At 43.7% G+C, this 13,464-nt stretch overlaps 2 protein-coding genes across 8 annotated transcripts in view; one reads left to right on the plus strand and one right to left on the minus strand.

The window, feature by feature from the left end:
• Positions 1–10,074, minus strand: part of LOC137374286 (uncharacterized) — a 177,672-nt gene extending 167,598 nt beyond the window's left edge. For 5 of the 6 annotated variants that reach the window (XR_010975779.1, XM_068040121.1, XM_068040103.1 and 2 more), the window contains exon 1: positions 9,903–10,074. The gene's annotated coding sequence lies outside the window, so the exon portion shown is untranslated. Of the gene's footprint in view, positions 1–8,791; positions 8,929–9,902 lie in introns of all 6 variants that reach the window. The other variant, XM_068040112.1, reaches the window with a different exon arrangement.
• sorcs2 (sortilin-related VPS10 domain containing receptor 2) overlaps positions 1–13,464 on the plus strand; it is an 810,245-nt gene that overhangs the window by 491,482 nt on the left and 305,299 nt on the right. The window lies entirely within an intron of this gene.

Below are 13,464 nucleotides of genomic sequence, written 5' to 3' on the forward strand. Positions count from 1 at the left end.
GCCGGTGCTTACATCGGGTTCAGTTCATGGTTTCTTCAGTTTGTAATCATGTCCTCTGATTCTTCTGCTGATCTTACATAAGAATTTTTAGATAAACCATTAGGTCCAAGCAGATTCACCCCTTTTAATGGATTAGATTCATTTGACAGCCTTTTCAGCATACCTCTCTCTCTCCAAAAATGTATCTACTAGCATCTTGAGCTCACTTACAATGTGCTTCATGGGCTTCTCTGACATGTAGCTTTGGGAGTTTTGCACAAACTCTATTCTAATACAATTTGTCATAATTGATACTTTGTTGGACCTTAAATCCAATTATTAGTTTAATAATGAAGATTATGTTATGAATATTAGCACCTCTATTAATTTGTTAATGATTGCTGTAATTCAGATATCAAAAGTGAGTACTGGTGCACGAAAGTAATTATAAATGAGTAATCTAATGAAAGGGTTCTGATATTGTAGGTTATGTAGCAAAGTTTGTAATTGCCACCTGAATCCCCAGTTAGGTTTCTGATTTGTGTTCAATCCAGGGTAACAGCTATTGAGGGTATGATAGTGTCATGCAGGTCTACACCTGCCAAGAATGAAGAACATTAATTTCGCCACATGGACATGAAATTTCAAATTGTTGCTAGGAAGAAGAGAAAGGCTATTACAAGGGGTTGCTAAGCCCCTGGCTGGAAAGACATTTTTGCATACTAGCAGACAGTGTTGGAACAAAGGAGCTATCCCCACTCCCAATGCACGAACGGATGTGGTCAGACCAGTTTAGTCACATGACTAACTGGCTGTTGCAGAGTTTTGAACTGAGAGTTTTAAATTGGAGAAAACAGTGTTTGAAGACAGAAAGCTCCTGGATTGAGAACATCTCTCTCCTGTCTGCTTTCATCTCTTTCTCACCAGCTTTGGAATCCATTGAAGACATATGAACCCCAAAGGAGAAAAGTCTCCTATAGTGAACAAGGTTTAAGAAGAATACTGGGCCCCAACGAAAAGCAAGAACTACCTACAAAACAACTCTACAGTGAGCTCGAAGCACAGTAACAAGAAACTCTTCAGATATTGCCTCAAACCTCTCCATTTATTTTTCTTCTTCTTTTTTCTGTCTCTATTTGCATGTGCGTATTGCGTATGCATGCTAGTGTGGGGTGTTGCGTGTATCCGTAGGCGTTAACCGAATTAGAGTTTAAGTTTTAATAAATGTCACTTTTTTTCTTTAAACCTAAGAAAGCCTGTTTGTGCTCATTTCTTTGCCTTATAATTGGAAAGCAGTGAACAAGGATTCACTATGGGGGAGCTCAAAACATGGTATGTTTAAAAATTAAACCCCCGTCACAGTAAGACCAGGTGAAGGCTGAAAGGGAACCCTAGACACCTTTCTCACCTGGTCTTAACAGATAGCATAATGGTTATGTTGCTGGAACAGTAATCCAGAGGTATGGACTAATGATCCAGAATCATGTGTTTAAATCCCACCATGGCTGTTGGGGAATTTAAATTCAATTACTTAAATAAAAGTGGGATAAAATGCTACTATTAGAAATAATGACCAAGAAACTACTGGATTATTGTAAAAACCCTTCTGGCTCACTGATGTCCTTTAGGGAAGAAAGCCTGTCATGCTGAATAGAAACAGAAATGCTGAAAATACTCAGCAGGTCAGGCAGCATCTGTGGAGAGAGAAGCAAAGTTAATGTTTCAGGTCTGTGACCTTTCATCAGAACTGCCATTTTACCTTAGCCGATATGTGACTCCAGACCACAGCAGTGTTGTTAACTGCCCACTGAAATGGCCTGGCACAACCACTTTCTCAAGGGCAATTAGGGATGGGTAATAAATGCTAGCCTTTGCCAGTGATGCCCACATCCTGTGAATGAATTTAAAAAATATTAATTTGTTAATGATTGCTGTCATTCAGATATAAAAAGTGAATATTGGTACTTGAAAGTGATTCTAAAGTTAGTAATGGGGACCATGAAAGCGCTGGATTATTGTAAAAACCCACTTGATTCACTACTTTCCTTTATGGAAGGAAATCTGCCATCCTTAACTGGTCTGGCCTATATGTGAATCCAGACTGCCAGCAATGTGGTTGACTTTTAACTGCTCACTGAAATGGCCTAGCAAGCCACTCAAGGTGGCTCACCATCAGTTTCTCAAGGGCAATTTAGGTCGGGCAATAAAATACTGGCTTTGTCCGTGCTTCCCATATTCCATGGATGAACATTAAAAAACTTCCATTTTTAATAGTGTCAGCTCTGGGAGTGGCTGTGGCCGTGCATCATCGCATCAGTGTGCAGTGATGATCACATTGATGGATAAACAGTTGTAATATTATTCATTTTTATAAGATCAGGAAACAATTTTCAGCTAATTATAGGAAAAATTCTGTAACCTTTGCTAGTGTGAGTATAGATGAAAAGGTACTTCTATGCACTGAGACTATGGTCTGAATGCTGATTAGTTTGTAAACCCTGTTGATAAAGTTATCAGTGTGCTAGTTCTGCCTTAGAGTCAAAATCCAGTATTCCAAACATTCAATGTTTATCTCAGAGAACACCTGGAATTTATTTATCCACCAAGTAACTGAACTCTTGCAATCCGAAGCAAAACCTGACTACTTAATTAATGAATTGTGAAGAGTTTTGTTAAGCTGTTATGAAAATTATATAATGAACTTTCTTTAATTTATATTTTTTGGTGTTGCCTTAGTGAAATGCTACAGCATCCTTTTTTTCTGTGGCAGGTGGCAGATAAAAGCTTGGCAGGTTCATTAAATATAAATTAGTCTGGAAGATATTTCTTTGTTTTGCTTTGTTCCTTCTCCTCTGGGACATGCAACCGAATCCAGGCGAGACAGATTGCTTGAGAGTTTCCTCTTTCTGACTGCTGCCAAGGCTTCTTAGCAAAATGAGTTTAGACAAACCTCAAACTAGTTTCGAGTGAACACAAGAAAACTGCTCCAAAATGTTGTGCAATATTCCCAAATTAGCAATAGAGTCAGTTGACCATCTTATATGGAAAGACTATAAGTTTAAAGACTTTGAAATGGAAATGTCTTACTCGTTCACTTGTTTATTCTTATGTTATTCATGCTGAAGCACTTTGAATGCGAATGTATAGTAAATTTTCTCCAACTTGTATTTGCTGGTTGCCATGCGTAGCATGGTTTTACAATTAGATTTGTATAATCCTAGCACCACAAATTCACAGCACAAAGCTGTCCTTAATTCATCATTCAATTTATCTGTCAGACTCACTAAAAAGACATTAGGGGCGGAGGGTGGAATAGGATATGGGTTTTCAACGGGGGGTCCAGGGATGCAGCGATGGCGGTTGGTGTTTGGACACAGTGCACAGTGGGAGACCCCAGAAGGAAGTTTGGGGGGGTGGGGTGGGAGGTGAGGAATAGGGCACTAAACAAATCTTGTCCTTGTTTGTAAAATTTTTATTTTTATGTTGTTTGTAAAGCAGCAATTGGCAAGGGCTAGGCCTTTAGTTTTAGTTTAGAGATACAGCACTGAAACAGGCCCTTCGGCCCACCGAGTCTGTGCCAACCATCAACCACCCGTTTACCCTAATCCTACACTAATCCCATATTCCTATCACATCCCCACCTATCCCTATATATTTCCCTACCACTTACCTATACGAGGGGCAATTTCTAATGGCCAATTTACCTATCAACCTGCAAGTCTTTGGCATGTGGGAGGAAACCGGAGCACCCGGAGGAAACCCACGCCTGTGCCAATAAAAACAAAAAATGCTGGAAATACTCAGCAGGTCTGGCAGCATTTGTGGAGAGAGAAGCAGAGTTAACTTTTCAGGTCAGTGACCTTTCCTGAGAACTGGCAAAGGTTAGAAATGTAATAGGTTTTAATCAAATAAAGCTGGGGTGGGGCAAAAGATAACAAAAGGGAAGGTGTTGAAAGGACAGAGGGTCACAGAGAATAACTGACCAGAAGGTCATGGAGCAAAGGCAAAGGGTGTGTTAATAGTGTGGTGACAGACAAAGCGTTAGTGCAGAGAGGGTGTTAAATGATGGAATAATGAACAGCCCTGGCCAAGAGCACAATTTTTTTTTAAAAGTGGGCAGGCACATGGTAAAAAAAATGAATGATGAAACAAACTAAAATAAAATAAACAAAGAAGGAAGTAAACAAAAAAAAGGGGGGCCAGTCATGCTCTGAAATTATTGAACTCAATGTTCAATCTGGTAGGCTGTAGCCTAATCGGTAAATGAGATGCTGTTCCTTGAGCTTGCGTTGATGTTCACTGGAACACTGCAGCAATCCCAGGACAGAGATGTGAGCATGAGACAAGGTGAGTGTGTTGAAATGGCCAGCGACAGGAAGCTCGGGGTCATGTTTTCGGACTCAGCGAAGGTGTTCTGCAAAGCAGTCACCCAATCTGCATTTGGTGTCCCCAATGTAGAGGAGACCACATTGTGAGCAGCAAAAACAGTATACCAAATTGAAAGAAATGCAAGTAAATTGCTGCTTCACCTGAAAGGAGTGTTTGGAGCCTTGGGTAGTGAGGAGAGAGGAGGTAAAAAGGGCAGGTATTACAACTCCTGCGATTGCATGGGAAGGTGCCGTGGGAAGGGGACGAGGTGTTGGGGGATAATGGAGGAATAGACAGAGTGTCACGGAGGGAACGATCCCTTTGGAATGCTGATGGGAGGGGAAGATGCGTTTGGTAGTGGCATCACACTGGACGTGGCGGAAATGGCAGAGGATGATCCTTTGGATGTGGAGGCTGGTGGAGTGGAAAGTGAGGACAAGGGGAGGAAGCCTGTCGTGCTTCTGGGAGGGAGGGGAAGGGGTGAGAGTAGAGGTGCGGGAAATGGGCCGGACACAGTTGAGGGCCCTGTCAACGACAGAATGCTCTGTTGAGGAAAAAGGAAGACATATCTGAAGCGCTGTTGTGGAAGGTTGCATCATCAAAACAGATGTGTTGGAGACGGAGAAACTGGGAGAATAGAATGGAATGGAGTTCTTACAGGAGGCAGGGTGTGAAGAGGTGTAGTCAAGGTAGCTGTGGGAGTCGGCGAGCTTATACTGAATATTAGTAGACAGCCTGTCCCCAGAGATGGAGACAGAGGAGTCGAGGAAGGGAAGTGTCGGAGATGGATCATGTAAAGGTGAGAGAACGGTGGAAATTAGAAGCAAAGTTTATAAAGTTTCCCAGTTTGGGGCAGGTGCAGGAAACGGCTCTGATACAGTCATCAATGTACTGGAAAAAGAGTTGGGAGAGAGGCCTAAGTAGGACTGGAACAAGGAATGTTCAACATATCCCACAAAAAGACAGACATAACTAGGACCCATGTGGGTACCCAGAGCAATACCTTTTATTTGAAGGAAGTAAGTGGAGTTGAAGGAGAAGTTGTTCAATGTGAGAACAAGTTCAGCCAGGCGGAGGAGGGTGGTGGTGGATGGAGACTGGTTGAGCCTCTGTTCAAGGAAGAAGCGGAGAGCCTGTGTTAGACGGTTACAGCTTTGCATGAATGTCCACAATTCGGAAAAGTCTTTGGAGTCAATGTATGCACGCGCCATTTGAGTGGAAAAGCACTGGTCAATACAGGGCCTGTTACAATTGCTGTGCAACTAAATTATATTAAATTAAATCATTAATGCAGATATTGTATATTATGAATTTGGAATTCCAAATGCGAATGTACATGAGTGAAAGTTTGCAATTGACTTACTGTCTGTTGTGCTATTGGGCATTGGAATTGAGTCTAATACCATATTTATACTGTGGCCGGAATTTTACGGTGGGTAGATGGGAGCTGGCTTCCAACATAAAAGTCGGTGGCGAACCCACTTCTGTATTTTACGGGTCCCCAGGCTTTAATTGTGCCAAGGCAGGACTTCCACCTGCTTGAGGTAGGAAGTCCCGCCTCATTGAGCTGCTGGCCAATCAGTGGTTTGGCAGCTCTTAGTCCTAGCAGTGCCACTGGGAGCAGGCACACAAGTTGTCCTGGCTTGTAGCTTCACCAGGTTGACACCTCATTTTGAGGTATGCCTGCTGCTTCTCCTGGCATGCTCTTCTGCACTCTTCATTGAACCAGGGCTGGTCTCCCAACTTGATGGTAATAGTAGAGTGGGAGAATGTGCCAGGCCATGAGGTTACAGATTGTGGTTGAGTACAATTCTGCTGCTGCCCCACAGCACTTCATGGATGCCCAGTTTTGCATAGATCTGTTTGAAAAATGTCCCATTTAGCACGGTGGTAGTGCCACACAACACGATGGAGGGTATCCTCAATGTGAAAGCAGGACTTCGTTCCCACAATGAGTGTGCGGTGGTTACTCCTACTAATATTGTCATGGACAGATGCACCTGTGGCAGGCAGATTGTTGAGGGCAAGGTCAAGTATGTTTTCCCTCTTGTTGGTCCCTCACTACCTGCCGCAGACCCAGTCTAGCAGCTATGTCCTTTAGGACTTGACCAGCTCGGTCAGTAGTGGTGCTACCGAGCCACTCTTGGTGATGGACATTGAAGTCCCCCACCCAGAGTGCATTCTGCACCCTTGACACCCTCAGTGCTTCCTCCAAGTGGTGCTCAACATGGAGGAGTACTGAGTCATAAGCTGCGGGAGGGCAGTAGGTGGTAATAAGCAGGGGGTTCCCTTGCCCATGTTTGACCTGATGCCATGAGACTTCATGGGGTCCGGAGTCGATGTTGAGGATTCCCAGGGCAACTCCCTCCTGACGGTATACCAGTGTGCCGCCACCTCTGCTGGGTCTGTCCTGCTGGTGGGACAGGACATACCCGGGGTTATGATGGCAGTGTCTGGGACATCGTCTGTAGGGTATAGAGTCATAGAGAGATACAGCACTGAAACAGGCCCTTTGGCACACCGAGTTTGTGCCGAACAACAACCACCCATTTATACTAATCCTACATTAATCCCATATTCCCTACCACATCCCCACCATTCTCCTACCACCTACCTACACTAGGGGCAATTTATAATGGGCAATTTACCTATCAACCTGCAAGTCTTCTGGCTGTGGAAGGAAACCGGAGCACCTGGCAGAAACCCACGTGGTCACAGGGAGAACTTGTAAACTCCGTACAGGCAGTACCTAGAACCGAACCTGGGTCGCTGGAGCTGTGAGGCTGTGGTGCTATGATTCCGTGAGTATGACTATGTCAGGCTGTTGCTTGACTAGTCTGTGGGACAGCTCTCCCAACTTTGGCATGAGCCCACAGATGTTAATAAGGAGGACTTTGCAGGGTCGATAGGACTGGGTTTGCCATTGTTGTTTCCAGTGCCTAGGTCAATGCCAGGTGGTCCGTCCAGTTTCATTCTTTATTGACTTTGTAGTGGTTAGTTACAACTGAGTGGCTTGCTAAGCCATTTCAGAGGACATTTAAGAGTCAACCACATTGCTGTGGTTCACACGTAGGCCAGACCAGGTAAGGACAGCAGATTTCCTTCCCTAAAGGGCATTAGTGAACCAGATGCGTTTTTACAACAGTTGACAATGGTTTCATGGCTATATTAAACTAGGTTTTAATTCTAGATTTTTATTAATTGAATTCAAATTGTGGTGGGATTCGAACCCATGTTCCCAGAGCAATACCCTGGGTCTCTGGGTTATTGGTCCAGTGACAATATCACTATGCCACCGCCCCCCCGTACACACCGCCTCACATTGTACACGAACAGAATAAGTGCCCCCCCCCTCCCGCCCTCATTCCTCAAACAAAAAGACAAGAAAGATGGTGTCATGTTAACTGAGCTGTTGACATCATTTTACAACCTCCATTTAAACTGTCTGAGTTTATATCTTTCCTTCAACTTGTTTCGATGAAGATGTTGCTTCTGTGTCAATAAAAATTATGTTTATTGCTTTGGTGGAAACTCCTTTGTCAGTTTTTTTGAAGTATAAACAGGAGGGATAATTTCTGTACAGCAGTTTCAATCAAAGAATGCTTTCATGCTTCAAAACAATGCAGCTTGTAACTTGCAATGTAAAAGTCAGCTTGTGATCCCTTATGCATCTGGTATAGGCCTGTCTCTATTGATCTTGTGTTTATCATTTTTACTTTTGCATAGTAGTGTATTCAGCTTCAGTATCCTTACCGATCAGTAACTCATTCTGTGGTCTTATTCAATTAAATCACATCTGAATCGTGGTGAGATCCTGGTAAAGCAAAACTCACTGTGCGCGCCTAATGAAACTGGCAGCAAAACCATAGCAAATTGGTCTGCCAGATTCATTAGTTTATTCCCAGTGAGCTGCAGGCATCAGTCATGGCCCCAGAGGCCAAGAGGGGAAGGAGAGGAACAGTGTCCCACGCATTGAATATGGAGCCAGTAGCAGCTCCTCCTGGCTGCATAATAAGGTAAACAAAAGAACCTAAAACTTAAAACTAACCTTGACCCTAAAACTTACATTTTGAATGGTAGCCTCCAGCAGTCCCTTTAAGGACAGCTGGCTTGGATGCAAAGTGCCTTAAGAAACTGACCACAGCTTACACAAATTTTTCAAAGGTGGCCTGAAACAATGATTAGGCCCCCGATTTGCATCTGCAAAGCTGCTAATGCATGTTTCAGGCACATGCTCTGGCACCTACGGGGGCGACTTAATCAATATGAATGGCAGCACACTTCCAGCACAGAAAGGGCATGTGCACGCCACCTGACATATTGGGCCCTTAGGCTCCGGTTTCATGTCTGTAAAACGGACAGCACACAATGCAATTTCTAGGCTAATGAAGGAAAGAAATCCCACAATCCAATCACAAAACATAAGAATTTTTTTGAAACTCACCTACAATATCTCATCAGCTGCTCCTGTTACAGATTCAGCCAGTTTAAGATTGTAATGGGATACATCCTCAAAGACAGGTTAATAATAACACCGCAACATTCATGCTAAATTGTGTGAATATCTGACATGAGCAGCATCTGGGGATAAAATAATTACAGAAATAGCATGCAGATTTCTATTCTTTGACAGCTGTATTTAGAAATCCTCTTCCAAATGTTTGATTTTCTTGAATGTGTGCTTCAAAATACAAACTCTGTGGTGCACAGCATTTTTTCTACAATTAGACAGTAGTTAGTTCTAAAGCGGGCTCCTAATAAGCTGCAGATACTTGCATAAACCCACCGTAGGCGAATAGCTTCAGTTAATCTCTAATCTCTTGATTGTTTGGCAGTAAGAACTGTTGTTTTGAAATGAGGAGTATCAGTGTCCGAAAGCAATGTATATAGATGGTAATAATCTTGCCCAAAATTGAACTTAGAGGTATATGATTATCTAGCATTTAGCTTGCCAGAGTTCCTTTTTACACAGCAATTTATTTTGCTTAAGAAGGCACAGTTTTACCTGATGTAGAACATTTTTCAGAGATATTGTTGCATTCAGTTATATTAGAGGCCAAATTTACAGGCTGCAATTTGAATGTGAGGTAAGTTAAAAATCAATGTTCTGTCCTCGTCTTTCCACTGCAGATTAATGTTGGCACATTAAGTGTACATTATTCCTGCTGAGTTACTGCTAAAGAGCATGAACAACATTGCACAACAGTATTTAGTAGCACACAAGCAAGCACAGCATTTTATTTAATAATGCTGCCATAAATGATTTCTCAGTATTCCCATATTGCTATGAAGGTTAAATGCATGCAAATCTCCTTTGATACAGTGCAGCTACAATCCAGTTATTCTTTCCAAATAACCATCAGCTCCACCATCTAATTCTTTGCCATACCAGCTAATCTATAAACCTGTGCTGTGATTTGCATCTTGAGATTCTAGGTTTGTAAGTAGGATCACCTAATTTTCTGATTAGGTAAAAAAGGACTTGCATTTATCTAGCCTCTTTCACAACCTCAGAACATCTCAAAAGTGCTTTCCAGCACATCAAGTACACTCACATTCTCTGGATTATTAGTTCTTCTTTCTTTTGGGCCTCCTTATCTCGAGAGACAATGGATACGCGCCTGGAGGTGGTCAGTGGTTTGTGAAGCAGCACCTGGAGTGGCTATAAAGGCCAATTCTGGAGTGACAGGCTCTTCCACAGGTGCTGCAGAGAAATTTGTTTGTTGGGGCTGTTGCACAGTTGGCTCTCCCCTTGCGCCTCTGTCTTTTTTCCTGCCAACTACTAAGTCTCTTCGACTCGCCACAATTTAGCCCTGTCTTTATGGCTGCCCGCCAGCTCTGGCGAATGCTGGCAACTGACTCCCACGACTTGTGATCAATGTCACACGATTTCATGTCGCGTTTGCAGACGTCTTTATAACGGAGACATGGACGGCCGGTGGGTCTGATACCAGTGGCGAGCTCGCTGTACAATGTGTCTTTGGGGATCCTGCCATCTTCCATGCGGCTCACATGGCCAAGCCATCTCAAGCGCCGCTGACTCAGTAGTGTGTATAAGCTGGGGATGTTGGCCGCTTCAAGGACTTCTGTGTTGGAGATATAGTCCTGCCACCTGATGCCAAGTATTCTCCGAAGGCAGCGAAGATGGAATGAATTGAGACGTCGCTCTTGGCTGGCATACGTTGTCCAGGCCTCGCTGCCGTAGAGCAAGGTACTGAGGACACAGGCCTGATACACTCGGACTTTTGTGTTCCGTGTCAGTGCGCCATTTTCCCACACTCTCTTGGCCAGTCTGAACATAGCAGTGGAAGCCTTACCCATGCGCTTGTTGATTTCTGCATCTAGAGACAGGTTACTGGTGATAGTTGAGCCTAGGTAGGTGAACTCTTGAACCACTTCCAGAGCGTGGTCGCCAATATTGATGGATGGAGCATTTCTGACATCCTGCCCCATGATGTTCGTTTTCTTGAGGCTGATGGTTAGGCCAAATTCATTGCAGGCAGCCGCAAACCTGTCGATGAGACTCTGCAGGCATTCTTCAGTGTGAGATGTTAAAGCAGCATCGTCAGCAAAGAGGAGTTCTCTGATGAGGACTTTCCGTACTTTGGACTTCGCTCTTAGACCTCTTGATTACTAGTCTAGAACCACTAAGCTACTGCAGTTTGTCATGTTAATCATTTTTTTTCTTCCAAATCTAACATTGTTTTCCCTGTGACTAGTCAATGTTTTCAGTATATAAACCAAAAGATGAGATAAAAGGACCTAGCCTATCTTTGTTATAAACCTTAACTTCTTTATAAATTTGGTACATCCACATTGTAACGTTGATTCAATTTTGGTGTCTTTGGATGCCCACTGCAACCCAAGTAGATGTGGAAAAAAAAACTCGTGGACATACATTTTCAAAGATTCTATATAGCTGGCAGAATCAACAATTTTTTTTATTAATGAATTATCTTAATAATTTTTCTTTAATTTCTACAGTTTTCTTAATCATTATCAGCAAGCACATCCCCATTTGGATTGCTCCTTAATAAGCCAGGTTTATTACCAAGTATGATGATATGGTCTCCATTCAACAGCATTTTGCCTGTGTGGCTAATTGAGATCGTTGTTTGATAATTCATAGAGGGTGACTTGGAAAGGAATTTGGGAATGATGGTGGGATAATCATTTTCTATAGCCAGATGATATGGAAAATCCATTAAAATGTTCAATTAGAAAGCTGGGATATATAGTAAAGCCTGATAATCTTTGATCCTGCTGTGAATGCTGGAATCTGCCAGCTGGTGACCTCCATCACTGACCTGTCAAGGTTGGGAGAAGATGACCTAATTTAAATATGACGAGGGCACCCATGCCACGAGGGCCATATCACAGGTGCTTGCCAAAGGTGAAGAGATCAGAAATCCGAGTGAAGACTTGCCACACCAGTTTGGTGTGCCACTCAGAAATATTCCCTATTTCTCCCCTCACAGGGTTCAAAAAAATTAATCAAGCATTTTTAACGTCTTTACGGCATAGCCCTGGACCTCCATGTGGGGCCCAAAACTGCCAGGCAGGGGCCTAATTCCGCTTAACATACTGGCCTGCTAATGCTCCGCAAAATCAGAGCCATGGAAAGTGCCAGATTGGGAGACTCAATCCTGGCTACACCCACTGTTATGCTGTTGCATTTGTTTGAAGTGATTGAGGGCGCTTGCTCATCACAAAACCCACCTGGAACTGCTGTGGAAGGCCAGATCCTTGTATAATTTGAAAGCCTTCCATTGCACTCCCTCTGTACCTCGCCTCTAACTGGATTTGCATTGCACTGGTCAGGCTACACTTGGGTAACAATGTTCATTTCTGGTCACCATGCCACCAAAAAAAAAGAATTTGTACTGTCTTTTAGGGAAATGAGAGATGCTCTTAGAAACATGGGACTTTCCAATTCAAGCCACTCTCTTGACAAAGCCGTATCACAACTGTTGCTGCATATTCTCAGTTATTCAAAACTGCTCCATTCTGGGTGTTTGATAGCTGATGGAGCAAGCCTTTTTCACTCCAAAGCAAAACTCCAAATGGACAAGGACCATTTTAGTACTCATTGATTATGGGGGAGACGTTTAACTGCTGGCTGTTTGTTTACTGCTTGAAAAACAGGTGACCAACAGCTGAAAGTCTGTTGGAGAGTTTGTGGGTTGGATTTTACCGCTGGCTTTGGGACCCCAACATCAGAACCAAATGGGCTTCCTGAGCCTGCACTTGCCGGTAGTGCGCCTGATGTCACAATCCTCCTGGAAGCGAACTCTAATTGGCCGACCCTGCACTCGCAGTCCTATTAAGGACAGCAGGTGGCCTCCTGATACTGCCGGCCCAATCAGAGGGCTAGCAGCTCTGGAGTCTCAGCATCAGTACAGGGAATGGTGGGCGTTGCTGAGGAAGGTCAGAGATCCATCAGGACGCCTAAACATGAAGGTGCACTTGGAGGCGTGTATTTAAGTTAAAAAACCTGAGCAACGATACTGTTAGGCCCCTTGAAGTGGAGAGGAAACCCCTCAGAGTGGATCGTTTGGGCTTCAGGTACATCCATTTTTGGGCATGGCCCCCTCCGGCGCTAGTTGTGAGGCAGGCTGCCTCCATTGCAATGACAGTCTCTGCACACAGCAAGGGGCTGCTTCCTCACCAACAAAATGTCGGCGAGTCCACTAAATAGCCCCTAATTGGGGTCTTAGTTATTTCAATTGGCTGCACGCCTCCGTGTTACAGACAGCCGATCTGGGTAAACTTCCCCGCTGGCGGGAATGTGGACACGGTTCCCCCCTGTTTTCCCAACCCCCCTGCCACCACTGGGCCTGGAAAATCCCCCAGCCCTGTGTGTCCCTTTGCCCACCTGAATCGACTTTCAGACAGGCCTTTAAATAGATACTCAGCATTCCTGCACAAAATGAACAGGAGGCTGTTTCATTATACAAATAGGAGTCCAGCACCTGTTGTGGGATGTTGATTGCAAATTTCAAAGAAAAGTGGGTTGAGCATGCATGGCTTATTTCTCCAGGCATTGAGAAACATAATCTGCAATCCTTAAAGGAACTGCTGATGGCCTCTTCAATAAGGTATTTTGTGTTCTTATTT

This window comes from Heterodontus francisci, chromosome 1 (assembly GCF_036365525.1).
Source record: "Heterodontus francisci isolate sHetFra1 chromosome 1, sHetFra1.hap1, whole genome shotgun sequence".
In the NCBI taxonomy this organism is placed as follows: Eukaryota; Metazoa; Chordata; class Chondrichthyes; order Heterodontiformes; family Heterodontidae; genus Heterodontus; species Heterodontus francisci.